This window comes from Pseudochaenichthys georgianus, chromosome 1, assembly GCF_902827115.2.
Source record: "Pseudochaenichthys georgianus chromosome 1, fPseGeo1.2, whole genome shotgun sequence".
Classification (NCBI taxonomy): Eukaryota; Metazoa; Chordata; class Actinopteri; order Perciformes; family Channichthyidae; genus Pseudochaenichthys; species Pseudochaenichthys georgianus.
In genome coordinates, this window is record NC_047503.1 from 40,130,280 (window position 1) to 40,143,340 (window position 13,061).

Genomic DNA, 13,061 nt, shown 5'->3' on the forward strand with positions numbered 1-13,061 from the left:
ATTCAATCGAGAACATTTTTCATTGTGGGGGACACCCAGACCTGCTATTTTGTGTTCCCCCAACTTCTAAAGTTACAACCTTGCGGTAAACACTAAATAAAGAACATATCAAGCTATGTGCTGTTTCAGAAACAATGTGCAATGTGTTTTGGAAGTAATATGGTCTGTCATTACGTTAGCAAGCATAGCTAACACTCAGAGCTAACGCTGTAGGCCTAATGGAGAGAGTAGAAGCCGGATATAAAAGGGACTGTCCTTGTGTTAAACCTGAGAGAGAAAAAGCTTCCCATTTTCTTTGTCGAAAAAACGATAAATTACACATTCAACTATTGGTGTATGTAAGGCTGAACAAGAGAAAGTGTTTCAGCTCCATAGTGTTTCAGAAATAATGCTTGATGTGGTTTGGAACATAATATGGTGTTTAATCACGGCAGCATTTAGTTGAGTTTCTGCTGGTAGACAGCCTTATCTTCAAAGAGCTCACTGCTTGCATGCTCAAAAGGGGCGTGACCAGCAGCTCCAAAGGGGCGTGGCCAGCAGCAGCTTGTTTACATGTAAAGGGCCAGACACAGAAAAAGCACTTATATAACATGGCTGAAATAGAGGGGTATGAGGCATGGCTACAATGGATGATCTGTTTGGTATTTTGAGCAAAACACTTCATAGACATGTTTTGTATAGATATTGCCATATAATATATATTGTTCAAATATAGCATAATAGGTGACATTTAAAGAGCCTGTGACACCATCCCAACAACTGTTGTGCAATGAAATATTGGGCTACTAGTAATCTCGAACCGTCAGTTTAAAAAAGAAAAAGCGATACCGTTTCGTTAAATATCAATAATTTCGAACATCGCGGGGAAATTCCTTCACTCATTTTGAAGTTTTGGGGGAAGCCGGAAGTGACGTCAATGCGGGAACGCTTCGAGAGCCAAACACGGACAAAGTGTGTTGTTATGCGTAGAAATGGTGAATTACTGAGATTAGGCACTTTAATAACGTTTTAATGAAGCTGACTACAGTATATTCATATGTGTCAGTGCTTTCATGTCAATTCGGCGACATAAACATAAATGATCGTGGTGAAGATGATGATTACATTAGGATTAAAAATCGGGAGTGAGAGCTGCTGAATTTCCTCCCGTCGGATGTGATATCAAAACAAATCGATTATTTTTGTGGTTGTAAACTCAAGTGGATGAAACTACATTTATTAGTGCTTTCATGTCAATTCGGCGAACATATGATACATTCAATAATGAGTGAGGATGATGATTAAAAATCGTTTGTTTGAGCCGGTCTGCATTTACTGATGAGAAAACAAACCGATGCTTTTTGTAGTTGTAGTAGGCACCAACAACATGGATTAAACGTGTGGTTTTTTACCACAATGTTGGGGAAATTAATGGATAAAATGCACGGATTATTATTATTATTCCCACTCCGATCGGGACACTAGGTCCACCGTTTCCCCGCAGCGAGGCTCCCCCCGTTGACAGTTTACGTGGGCTGGGTGCAGTGGCGGACTGGCCATCGGGACGAATCCCGATGGGCCGGTACCGAAGTGGGCCGGTCGGATAAGTAACTAGCACATCCCCCATAGGCGGCGCGTGAGGCTCAGGTTTGAGAAGGCTAAATAACTTATTTTACCTGACGCTGCCCGCCTCCGGTGTCTATAGAAAAGAGATTAACTCAGTGTGCGGAGTTTAAATCTCTCAAGTCATATTACAGGATAAAGGAAATACAGTTTAATACTGCCGTATGCAGAGAAAGACGCCGACGACTTGTCGCCACTTATCATTCATATTACATCATCACAATCAGATCATCGATCAATATATCATAATTATATCATATATTTCCTTATCTGAATTCAGCTTCTCCAGCCTCATTGGCGTGCAACACTCACAGTGTAAAGGACTGGAGCGAAGATATTAACAAATTTTGACGAAACACTCAGAGACAATGTTAATTAAATTCATGATCCACTCGTGTCTAAACCATCAACGTGCATGTTAGACCCAATTCCAACTAAGCTGTTGAAGGAAGTTTTTCCATTAATTAGCACTTCTTTATTAAATATTATGAATATGTCTTTATTATCAGGCTATGTTCCACAATCATTCAAAGTAGCAGTGATAAAACCGCTTCTTAAAAAGCACAACCTCGATCCAGAGGTTTTAGCCAACTATAGACCTATTTCTAATCTTCCGTTCCTCTCAAAAATTCTTGAGAAAGCGGTCGCAAAACAGTTGTGTGATTACTTAAAAAACAATGATTTATTTGAAGATTTTCAGTCTGGCTTTAGAACACATCATAGCACAGAGACAGCTCTGGTTAAAGTCACAAATGATATTCTAATAGCCTCAGACAAGGGACTTGTCTCTATTCTTGTTTTGCTCGATCTCAGTGCTGCATTTGATACTATCGACCATGATATCCTATTGCAAAGACTAGAGCACTTAGTTGGCATACAGGGAACTGCTTTAGGCTGGTTTAGGTCCTATCTATCTGAACGCTCTCAGTTTGTACGTGTTAACGATGAATCTTCCACGCAAACCAAAGTTAGCCATGGAGTGCCACAGGGCTCAGTGCTCGGACCTATTTTGTTTACATTATATATGCTTCCGTTAGGCAATATTATAAGGAATCATTCTGTAAACTTTCATTGTTATGCGGATGATACTCAACTATATTTATCAATCAAGCCTGATGAAATTAATCATCTAAATAAAATTCAAGACTGCCTTAAGGACTTAAAAACGTGGATGACCTTAAACTTTTTGATGTTAAACACGACCAAAACTGAAGTTATTGTACTTGGCCCAAAGAATCTACGAAACAAATTATCTAAAGATATACTAACTATGGATGGCATTAATTTGGCCTCCAGTGAGACTATAAGGAATCTTGGTGTTATATTTGATCAGGATTTATCCTTTAACGCCCACATAAAATCAATTTCAAGGACCGCCTACTTCCATCTACGTAACATTGCAAAAATCAGGCATATCTTGCCTCAAAACGATGCAGAGAAACTAGTCCATGCATTTGTTACTTCTAGGCTGGATTATTGTAACTCTTTATTATCAGGGAGTACTAAGAAGTCAATCAAGTCGCTTCAGCTGATTCAAAATGCTGCGGCCCGTGTACTAACCAGAGTTAGGAAAAGGGACCACATTACTCCTGTTCTGGCTGCCTTACACTGGCTCCCTATCGAACACAGGATAGAATTTAAAATTCTTCTTCTCGCCTACAAAGCCCTTAATGGGCAGGCGCCATCTTACCTTAAAGAACTCATTATACCCTACTGTCATACTAGGGCATTGCGTTCCAAGAATGCAGGGTTGTTGGTTGTTCCTAGAATCTTTAAAAGTACAATGGGAGCCAGAGCCTTTTCTTATCAAGCTCCACATTTGTGGAATCAGCTTCCAGTTTGTGTTCGGGCGGCAGACACCCTATCCGTTTTTAAGAGTGCGCTTAAGACCTTCCTTTTTGATAAAGCTTATAGTTAGGGCTGATTAGATTCAGCCCCTAGTTTTGCTGATATAGGCTTAGTTTGTCGGGGGACATCTTACTTCTTCCTTCTCTCTGTCTATACCCGTGTACACTCATGTTCCGATTAACCCAGCTTCCCCAAATGTCTTTCTTTTTGGTGTCTATATACGCTGGGATCCGGAGTCATGGATGATCCTGCGGTCCTGTGTCCTGGATCGCGAGCGCTGGATCTTGAGTCGTGGCTGTGGTCCTGGATCATAGGTCCTCGATGGATATCCTCGTGGATTCATCTTCCTATTATACACACATGCATTTCCAAACATTTGGACTACCTATGTTGCAAATGTATTATCTTTTCAATTTACACACGGCATCTATTGCACGTCTGTCCGTCCTGGGAGAGGGATCCCTCCTCTGTTGCTCTCCCTGAGGTTTCTCCCATTTTTCCCTTTAAACTGGGTTTTCTTTGGAAGTTTTTCCTTGTACGATGTGAGGGTCTAAGGACAGAGGGTGTCGTATTGTCATACTGATATTCTGTACACACTGTGAAGACCACTGAGACAAATGTAACATTTGTGATATTGGGCTATATAAATAAACATTGATTGATTGATTGATTGATTGAGATGCTGGGATCCTGGACGGTGCAGCTGGAGCGCTGTGCCCGCAATGACGTCACCCATCATTTGGCGGGACTTGAAGAATCCGCGAGAAGATCCAGAACATTGTCAACATTGAAGGCAGATTAATGGTTATCAAAGTACAAATATCCAAAATCAGTTCAGTAACGGTTTTCAAGGGGACAATATGTACTCAAATTGATGGGTTTGGATGATGGGGGAAAACCGTGTCACAGGCTCTTTAAGGAAAAGTTAGATGATCTCCAGTATGAATCATCTTGGGTCCATTCATCTCTCTGTTTGTATCCACATTTATGACATTACATGCAATTGCTGAACATTAGTGTGCCAAAGTAGTGGACTGTTATCAAAATAATGACAAGGCCTGGCTTCAAAAAGTATGACAACAACTGTACACAATATTGTCAATTGTCTGTTTTTAAATGCTTTTAAACTTTTAATTTTGAATGTATCATTTAATTTCATCAGGTCCCTCTCGGCCAGTTCCCAGAGGAGCATTTCACTGAGGAGATTCCCTGTGACCTGATAAAGGATTTTCAAGGAGAGCTTGAAGTGTTGACTACAGTCAGAAACAGAAAGCTGGAGATCCCATACAGATACATGGATCCAGTGGACATGGAAAACAGTGTGATCATATAATTATCATAATGTGAAACCTTAGCTGCAGAGGCGCGGGAAGGTATTTTGAGTGGGGGTGCTGAGGTGCTGTCCGATGTGCTAATTACGCACGGGGGGGTGACGTTGACATACACTGAGCAAAACCACACACACACAGTGCATTACAATGGACTCCAGTGCATGCTATTGCGGGCACCATAACACACACACACACACACACACACACACACACACACACACACACACACACACACACACACACACACACACACACACACACACACACACACACACACACACACACACACACACACACACACACACACACACACACATTATTTTACCAACAATGTGGAATTGACATTCATTGAAGTAGGCTATCAGGCATTGCTAATTCCTGGTTACATATTACACAGATTCTGCGTAATAATGTCCTGCCCCTGCATCTTCTATTTCAATCTTTTTAGCAGATTTAGCGTTTTTTGTGAGAAAGAATTCCGAGATACGTTTTTGCGCCATGTTAGTGACTTGTCACTGTTGTACGTCACGTTAAAAAGTAGCCGACTAAAAACTAACAAAACGCTTTTTTTCCACATCTTTTTTATTTTTCTTCCCTGAAGCTAAATAATTCATTATATAGTTTAAAATGATCATTTGAATAATAATATATATTATAAAATATATCTCAGGCACAATCAAATGAAATAAAAAAAATATATAAAAAAATATGATAAGAAAATGTTGCAGAGAGAGGAGCTCCGCCTGCCTGCCGCTAGGGGGTGCTGCAGCGCCCTCAGCACCCCCTTCCCGCGCCCCTGCTTAGCTGTCTGCTACATTTAGCTTAATATTAGCGGCGAGAAAGGGAAGAAATGAATATTCAGTTTAAGTGTTTGGGAGATCATTATTATGATTGTCATTACCTATCTTTTTCATATTTTATTGTTAGTTTTATCTGTAAAAAACTAGAGCCACCAGAGTGGGTGGAGGGGGTCTGGAGGACAGGTTTGGACTGACAACCCAGCAGCACAGCGGAGGACGCGGAAGGAATGTCGGGCGGACGGCCCGGGGGCAAGTTAGAGTTTGTGGTGGGGGTCTCGGGCGGACGGCCCGGGGGCAAGGCAGAGTTCATAAAGGGGTGAAGGCCACAGCGGGCGAACTCAGGGGGCCGGGCATGAGGGCGAAGGCCACAGTGGGCGAACTCAGGGGGCCGGGCTCGAGGGCGAAGACCGCGGATGGAAGAGTCAGGGGGCCGGGCCCGAGGACGAGGACCGCGGCCGGGAAAGTCTGGGGGCCGGGCTTGAGGATGGGCAGGAGCTGGTGGAACCCCTGGCGGGTCAGACGAGACCCTGGACGGAACCTGGGCTGGTGTCAGTGGAACCCACGACGGAGCAGACGTCGGCGGGACCCCCAACGGGACAGGACAAGGAGTTGGCAGGACCTCCAACGGCATAGGACATGGAGTTGGCAGGACTCCCAACGGAACAGGAAATGGGGTTGGCAGGACCCCCGGCAGAAGAGTCGGCGGCGGGACCCCCAACGGGACAGGACATGGAGTTGGCAGGACCCCCGGCAGAAGAGTAGTCGGCGGAACCTCCAACGGCACAGGACACAGGGTTGGCAGGACCCCCGGCAGAAGAGCAGTCGGCGGGACCCCCAACGGGACAGGACACAGGGTTGGCAGGACCCCGGGCAGAAGAGTAGTCGGCGGGACCCCCAACGGGACAGGACACAGGGTTGGTAGGACCCCCGGCAGAAGAGTAGTCGGCGGGACCTCCAATGGCACAGAACATAGGGTTGGCAGGACCCCCGGCAGAGGAGTAGTCGGCGGGACTGAGAGGAGAGGTGACTCGAGAGGGGACTCGAGAGGGGACTTGAGAGGGAACTTGAGAGGAGACTTGAGACGGTCGGTTCGCCAACAGAACACGGGGTGCTGGAGTTGGCCGGTGCGCCGACAGGACACGGGGAGCTGGCGTCGGCCGGAGAGCCAACAGGAGACGAGGAGCTGGAGTCGGCCGGTACGCCGACAGGACACGGGGAGCTGGCGTCGGCCGGAGAGCCAGTACTGGAGCCGAAACCATGCCTGCTGGGGCCGGTTCTGGAGCCGGAACCATGGCTGTTGGGCACGGAACAGAAGGCTGGACCCTGGTTGTGTAAGCCAGGTAATGGAGCACGGAAGCATGGCTGTGTGGGCCGGTACTGGTGCACGGATCCATGGCTTTGTGGGCCGGTTCTGGAGCCGGAAACATGGCTGCTGGGGCCCGGACTAAGGCTGGAACCATGGCTGCTGGAGCCAGAACTGGGGCCGGAACCATGGCTGCTGGGGTCAGACCTGGGGCTGGAACCATGGCTGCTGGGGCCAGAACTGGGGCTGGAACCATGGCTGTAGGGGCCTGTACTGGAGCCCAAAGCATGGCTCCTGGGGCTCGGGCTGCTAGCCTGGACTTGCGACTCCTTCTCCTAGGAGCCTTTTGGAGGCTCAGTGGACCTCCAAAAGCCAGACGAGTACCCAAGAACGGCTCCTGGACAGGAGCAGGAAATGGGGAAGAAGCAGGAGTTGACTCCAGACGGAACACACTGAGACGTATGGTGTCAGGTTGGGAATTGGGAGGCAGTGGGCTAGCATGCCTGGAGCTAGCAGGCCGGGAATCACACGTCTGGAGGAAGTCCATAATCCAGTCAGGTAAGAATTTCAACAACCATGGTTTCTCTGTTGCCAACCGGTGTGCCTCTACCAGAGCGACCCTCTTCTGCCGAACACTGGACGCTCCCTTCCACCAATCAAAGCAGCAAGCCAAATAAAAGGTAAAATGTTGCAATTCTACCTCAAATGGATAATCTGCTGGGTCCATTTGTGGTTGGTTCATTCTGTTACGGTTGAGTGAAGCAGGCAGGACCCAAATGCAGAATAAACTGAAAAAATACCTTTATTTCAAGGTTTTGAGGAACAAACAGAACACTAACCCGAGAACACAGTCAAAGACAAACAATGAACCAACAATGACAGACAGAAAAACCAGAACTTAAATACACACAAGACTAATCATACAAACAACACACAGGTGAGGAGGGAGGAGAAAACACAGGGGCACCAGGTGAACACAATCGGGTCATTAGGTAGGAGGGAAAACAGACGGACAGCAACAGGCAAGACAGGGGGTGAAGACTTTTCAAAATAAAACATGAAACCAAAGACAGAAAAAGACAAGACAAAACACAATACAGACAGATCGTGACACCTTCTGTTTTAATATGAGTCACTGCGTTCTCATGTTTTGATGGTAGGTATAGCTAAGAAGCTTGTCTTTTGTTTGGCTTTGGTTAGGTTAGTTTAGGGTTCCTTGTGTTCAGAAGTTTTTGTTTATTATGATGCCATTTTTCTCACATCGGATGAAATTAAAACTGCAAATTAGATTTCCGATGTCACTGACTGAGTATCGAGTGTGCATTTCATGGTATGTCTAGGAACCTAGACATACCAAACCAAGGCTGTCCAAACCAGGCTTGTCTGGATAAGCACATTTTTAAAACACAGTCATTGTCCATGCCGGTTTCAGTTGGATTATTTGTCACAGTTGCTCCGATCAGATCGGTCTCCTCCATTTTGTAGATTATTTACAACTTTTGAATCCACATAAACACATCGGTAAAATCCGGCTTACTTTGAGCATGTGTTTTAAACAGTTTAATCCCTTTGTGAATTGTTTCCACTTGCGCCGTCCTTTAATTTCTTCATACAGCGGGAATCAAAATGAATTAATCCTGAGTCCAATAACCCTCAAAGTCACTCCGATAGTGCTCCTTAATTACGCTTTCATCCTCCTTTAACAAAATACTTTACATTCATCCAGTTTGTGACAGTAGTTGTAGCATTTTTGAGACTTTTAAACTTTAATTACTGCTGTTGCGCCCCCCCCCTTAACTCGTCTTGACGTGAAGTAGTGATGATGACGCGACGTCATCAGCTCACGCATCACAGAAGGTAAACAACACCGTAGAGTGAGCGTGTGGAACTCACACGAGAGGTGAAAAACCAAGATGAAAAAATCTAATCCATCTCATTTACCGACGAACATTTCTGCTAAAGACAAAGCAGTACCCCGATGTCTTGCACGAAAGTGGGGGGAAACTATTCTGCACCCCGTGCAACTGTGTGTTGGAGCATTTGAGAAAATCAACGGTGATGATCCATTTTGATTCATTCAAACATTCGAAAATGCTTTCTGCTGCTGCGGACAAGAAAGCCAAACAACTCACGTTCACCGAGGCATCACCCTCCAAAACCCTTTCGAGGGCTACAATAAACGAAGTGAGTAGCCAAGATTGAAGCTGGTCAGATAACGAACGAGTAAATGAAAACAGAATGAAGCGGAGAAGTGTGTGTGAGAGAGAGAGAGAGAGAGAGAGAGAGAGACAGAGAGAGAGAGATTGAATGTGTTTAATTGAATAGGAAAGGGGTTTAACGTTAGTGGCAGGTTGTGTGTGAGAGAGAATAATATTTAAAAAAAAATCTATTCTTTTCCGCATATTTGGTAACTTCCCGCAATTTCACCCAATAAAATCACGTAAAAACCCTGCATGTTCAATCGCATAATCAAGGATTTTTGCCCGCGTTTTTCTGGAGGGTCTAGTAAATGTGTGTATCATCTCCATAGCTGGTAACTTATTTTGTTGTTTTTCATTATCGGAGCCAGTGGTAATATGTAGATGTAAAAGAGAAGAGGCCCTAGGATGGAGCCTTGAGGAACCCCACCTGTCATATTTGTTCAATCAGAATTAGTTGAATACCCCTCCACTTTGCCTCATCGAGACTCCTACAAGACTCTTTTGTCTTGTCTGTCTTACTCCGACAAGGCTGATGCAAAAGCTGACTCATTAAGATACATTAATCTATTTGCGTATGTCAGACTGAAGAAAGTAATGCCACTGTTCTGAAGTTGACTGTGTATAAAACCTATGGTTAATAGGCAAACTTTCAACAATCAAATAATTAAGCATTATTGACCAAGACTGGTACTGGATCAAATTCTTCCAAAGTTGTTTAAGTTTTAGTGTTTGTGAATGCTACTTAATGTTATAGAAGTGTCCAGATTCTGACATTGTTAAATAGTGTTATTAACATTTTCCTTCTTTCCCTCAGCTCCTCATACCTCACACTCGCTACACTCTGCAGATCAACTTCTTAGCTCGACTTCTTCTCATATCTCCAAGTGGAGTTTTCACACAGGTATGAAAAGACCAACACACTTTGAGACCATTACCATTACAATATTTCATATATAGTGTTTTTCTCTAACTTTATTCCTTACATATTTGTCTCTAGTTCGCATCATCTGGCGGCGAGGCTATGATCACAATCCTGAAGAGATCCTTGTCCTCAATGACCTACAGGTCTCTCTGCATGCCGGAAGACATTGCTGAGCGTGGGATGGAGGATGTGCCAAACTACTACTACAGGAATGACGGACTCATGGTTTGGGATATCATCAACAGGTACTGCTGGCACTGGCAATGTGATAATACAAAACAATCTAACTTAAAACTAACTTTTAAACATGTTTAACTATATTTGCATGTTTAACTATGTTTGTATTTTGCACAAGTGATGAGCAACAGAAAAACTAAACAAAACCCTAAAATTACAATGTTAGTTTCTTGGTTTAGTTCAATTAATTAACCTATGTCAGGAGTAACGATGTCAGAAAGTCTTTCAAGTTCAAAGAAGTTGAAGAAGTGATGTGTTTTACATCTTAAAGAAAAACACACAAAATACTGAGCGAAGTGCTCTGGTCCTTTTAAAATATAAGCAGGTCCTGACTTCTCTAACTTTACCAAATACTGTTTGGAAAGTCTAGGTGATAAGCAGCACAATAAACACGCTTACTTCAAAATATGGAAATAACTCAAACTGTTTACATTTTATTAAGCAGAATAATAATTTAACCTCAACAAGCCCCCAGAAAAGAGAAAAATATAAAGGTATTGGGTGTTGTTTACAGTTTCTTCCTTGTTACATCTCATTGTTCAATGCATTTCATGCTTATTTGCTGTATTGCAGCAGCAGGGAGCATTTCCAGGGAGAAGTCTTCCATTTTCATTTGCTATGTGACATTATTGTTCCCAAAGGATCTCAAAGTAATGATATCAAATTGTATAAAAAGCCTAACAATATATTGTAAGCCCCAGAAAGGGCTGCAGTGGTGAACAACCACATTAGAATAAGCCACCGTTTCATTGTCTAATGTTTTTTCATTTGGTTCTTCTTTCTTTCAGGTTTGTGAAAGGAGTGCTTGGTCACTACTACAAGAGTGATGCTGAGGTCAGCCAGGACTCTGAACTCCAACAGTGGATTCAAGACATTTTTGAACATGGATTCCTCTCCCAGGCAAACATAGGTGTGCTTAAATTCAAGCTGATGTGTTATTATCCACCAAGTCCTCATTTCATATTATAATTACTCTACATTATATTAATATATTCAATTAATATGCATTCTCAGGAATCCCTCAAAGGCTTTCATCCGTGGCAGAGTTGGTCAAGTTTGTCACCATGGGGATTTTCACTGGACAGCACTCGGCTGTGAACTGTGGACAGGTGCATTGTTATTTTTATGTAATCTTTTTGTGAGATAGCATTTTACCTATGTTTTAACTCTGACACATAGCATCTTGTGTAGAGAGCTCCACGATCTGATTCCAAATACTATGATATGGTGTAATGGTCCATTTCTTTGTTAATCTGTTTCCTGTTTTATTTTGAAAAGACTTCTCCCACAGTGTCATGTCTGTTTTTACTTCCTGTCTGTGTGTTTTCCCGCCTTTTTGGATTGCCTGGCCTAGCCTTCTTACTTTTTACTGTTCCCCTTTACACATGACTATCAGTTACAGTACATATGGTTTAAAGATAATGCTGGTTAATAGTTTTATAATCTTTGACAATGTATTTTTCTTTTATTGCAGTTTGACTATAGTGGCTGGATGCCCAACAATCCCATCTCCCTTCAACTTCCTCCTCCATCCACAAAGGGGAAAACAAGCGAGGCCACGATGCTGAACACATTCCCTGATGTCAACACAACAGTCCAGGGCATGTCCACCATGTGGCTGCTCAGCAAGCAGTCCTCTGACTTCGTAAGTGTCCTAGACTTCAGAAAATATTATATATCTATCAAGTTCATATTTGGCTTTTTTAAACACCGCTGCAGCTTTAGTTAAATAAAATCAAAGAGAACATACAGTTTCATACCACAGGAGATACAACTGTTGAACTCCTGAGCTCACCACTCACATATGTCTATAATAGTTCATTTGTTTGTTCCAAAATATCCTTATATCTGTATAGTACACAGTATTGATGCTATACTGTACATTATTTAAATATACATACTTTTTATCTCACTCTATCTTACATATACATTGTTTACTTATTCCTGCACTTTACTTGCACCATTGTTACACCAGCAGTATTTTTTTATTGGACTATTTAACTTCCTATTTCTTTATGGCTTAAGTATATTAGTATTTCAGTGAGTGCATATGACAATAAAACAGTTTGAATCTTCGAACTTATACATTTTTCAATTTGCATTTGCTTGAAACTTTTTCTTATTTTTTAAATGACAAAGTGCTGTAGAAACCTTAAGTTACAACACAAAATGTACAATAGTAATGTTAGCTTTGTCTTGTTCTTCATCTTGGTAACACTAATGTTGCATTTTCCCAGGTCTGTCTCGGCCTCTACCCAGAGAAGCATTTCTGTGAGGAAGTTCCCTGCAAGCTGATAAGCAACTTTCAAGGGGAACTTGAAATATTAAGCACAGTGATCAACACCAGAAACAAGAGCCTGGATGTCCCATACACTTACATGGACCCTGCTTTGGTGGAAAATAGTGTGGCCATTTGAATGTTGCAGTGAAAGGTGTGGGCCCCTCCCTCAATCCGACATTGGATAGTTTCCTGATCTCTTTCTCGCTATAGGGTTGGTATCCTCATGAGGGAATCTTTATTAGCCTCATTAGTCTTCTAAATGTTTTACTGATGATTTTTCAGTGTCTTGGTAATTTGATTGCTTATTTTAAAGCTCATTTAAAAATCTACTGATGGCAACTTTACCACTGGGCAAACTCAATACATTTCAAACATTTGCATGCAGAACACAACTCAGAGATTTGCTAAATAAATACTGCTGTGTTAGCTGAGAGAAAATGTACAAATCTGAGCATTTTAGCATCAGTTCTGCTAGCTCAGTCGAGTTACATAAACAGAAAATGGACCAAACTATATATTCAGGAACAAAATATACT

The 13,061-nt window shown here is 42.8% G+C and overlaps 1 pseudogene; it reads left to right on the top strand.

Moving 5' to 3' along the window:
* The window catches only part of LOC117452882 (uncharacterized), a 31,936-nt pseudogene extending 19,275 nt beyond the window's left edge, over window positions 1-12,661 (top strand).
* The last annotated feature ends 400 nt before the right edge of the window (window positions 12,662-13,061 follow it).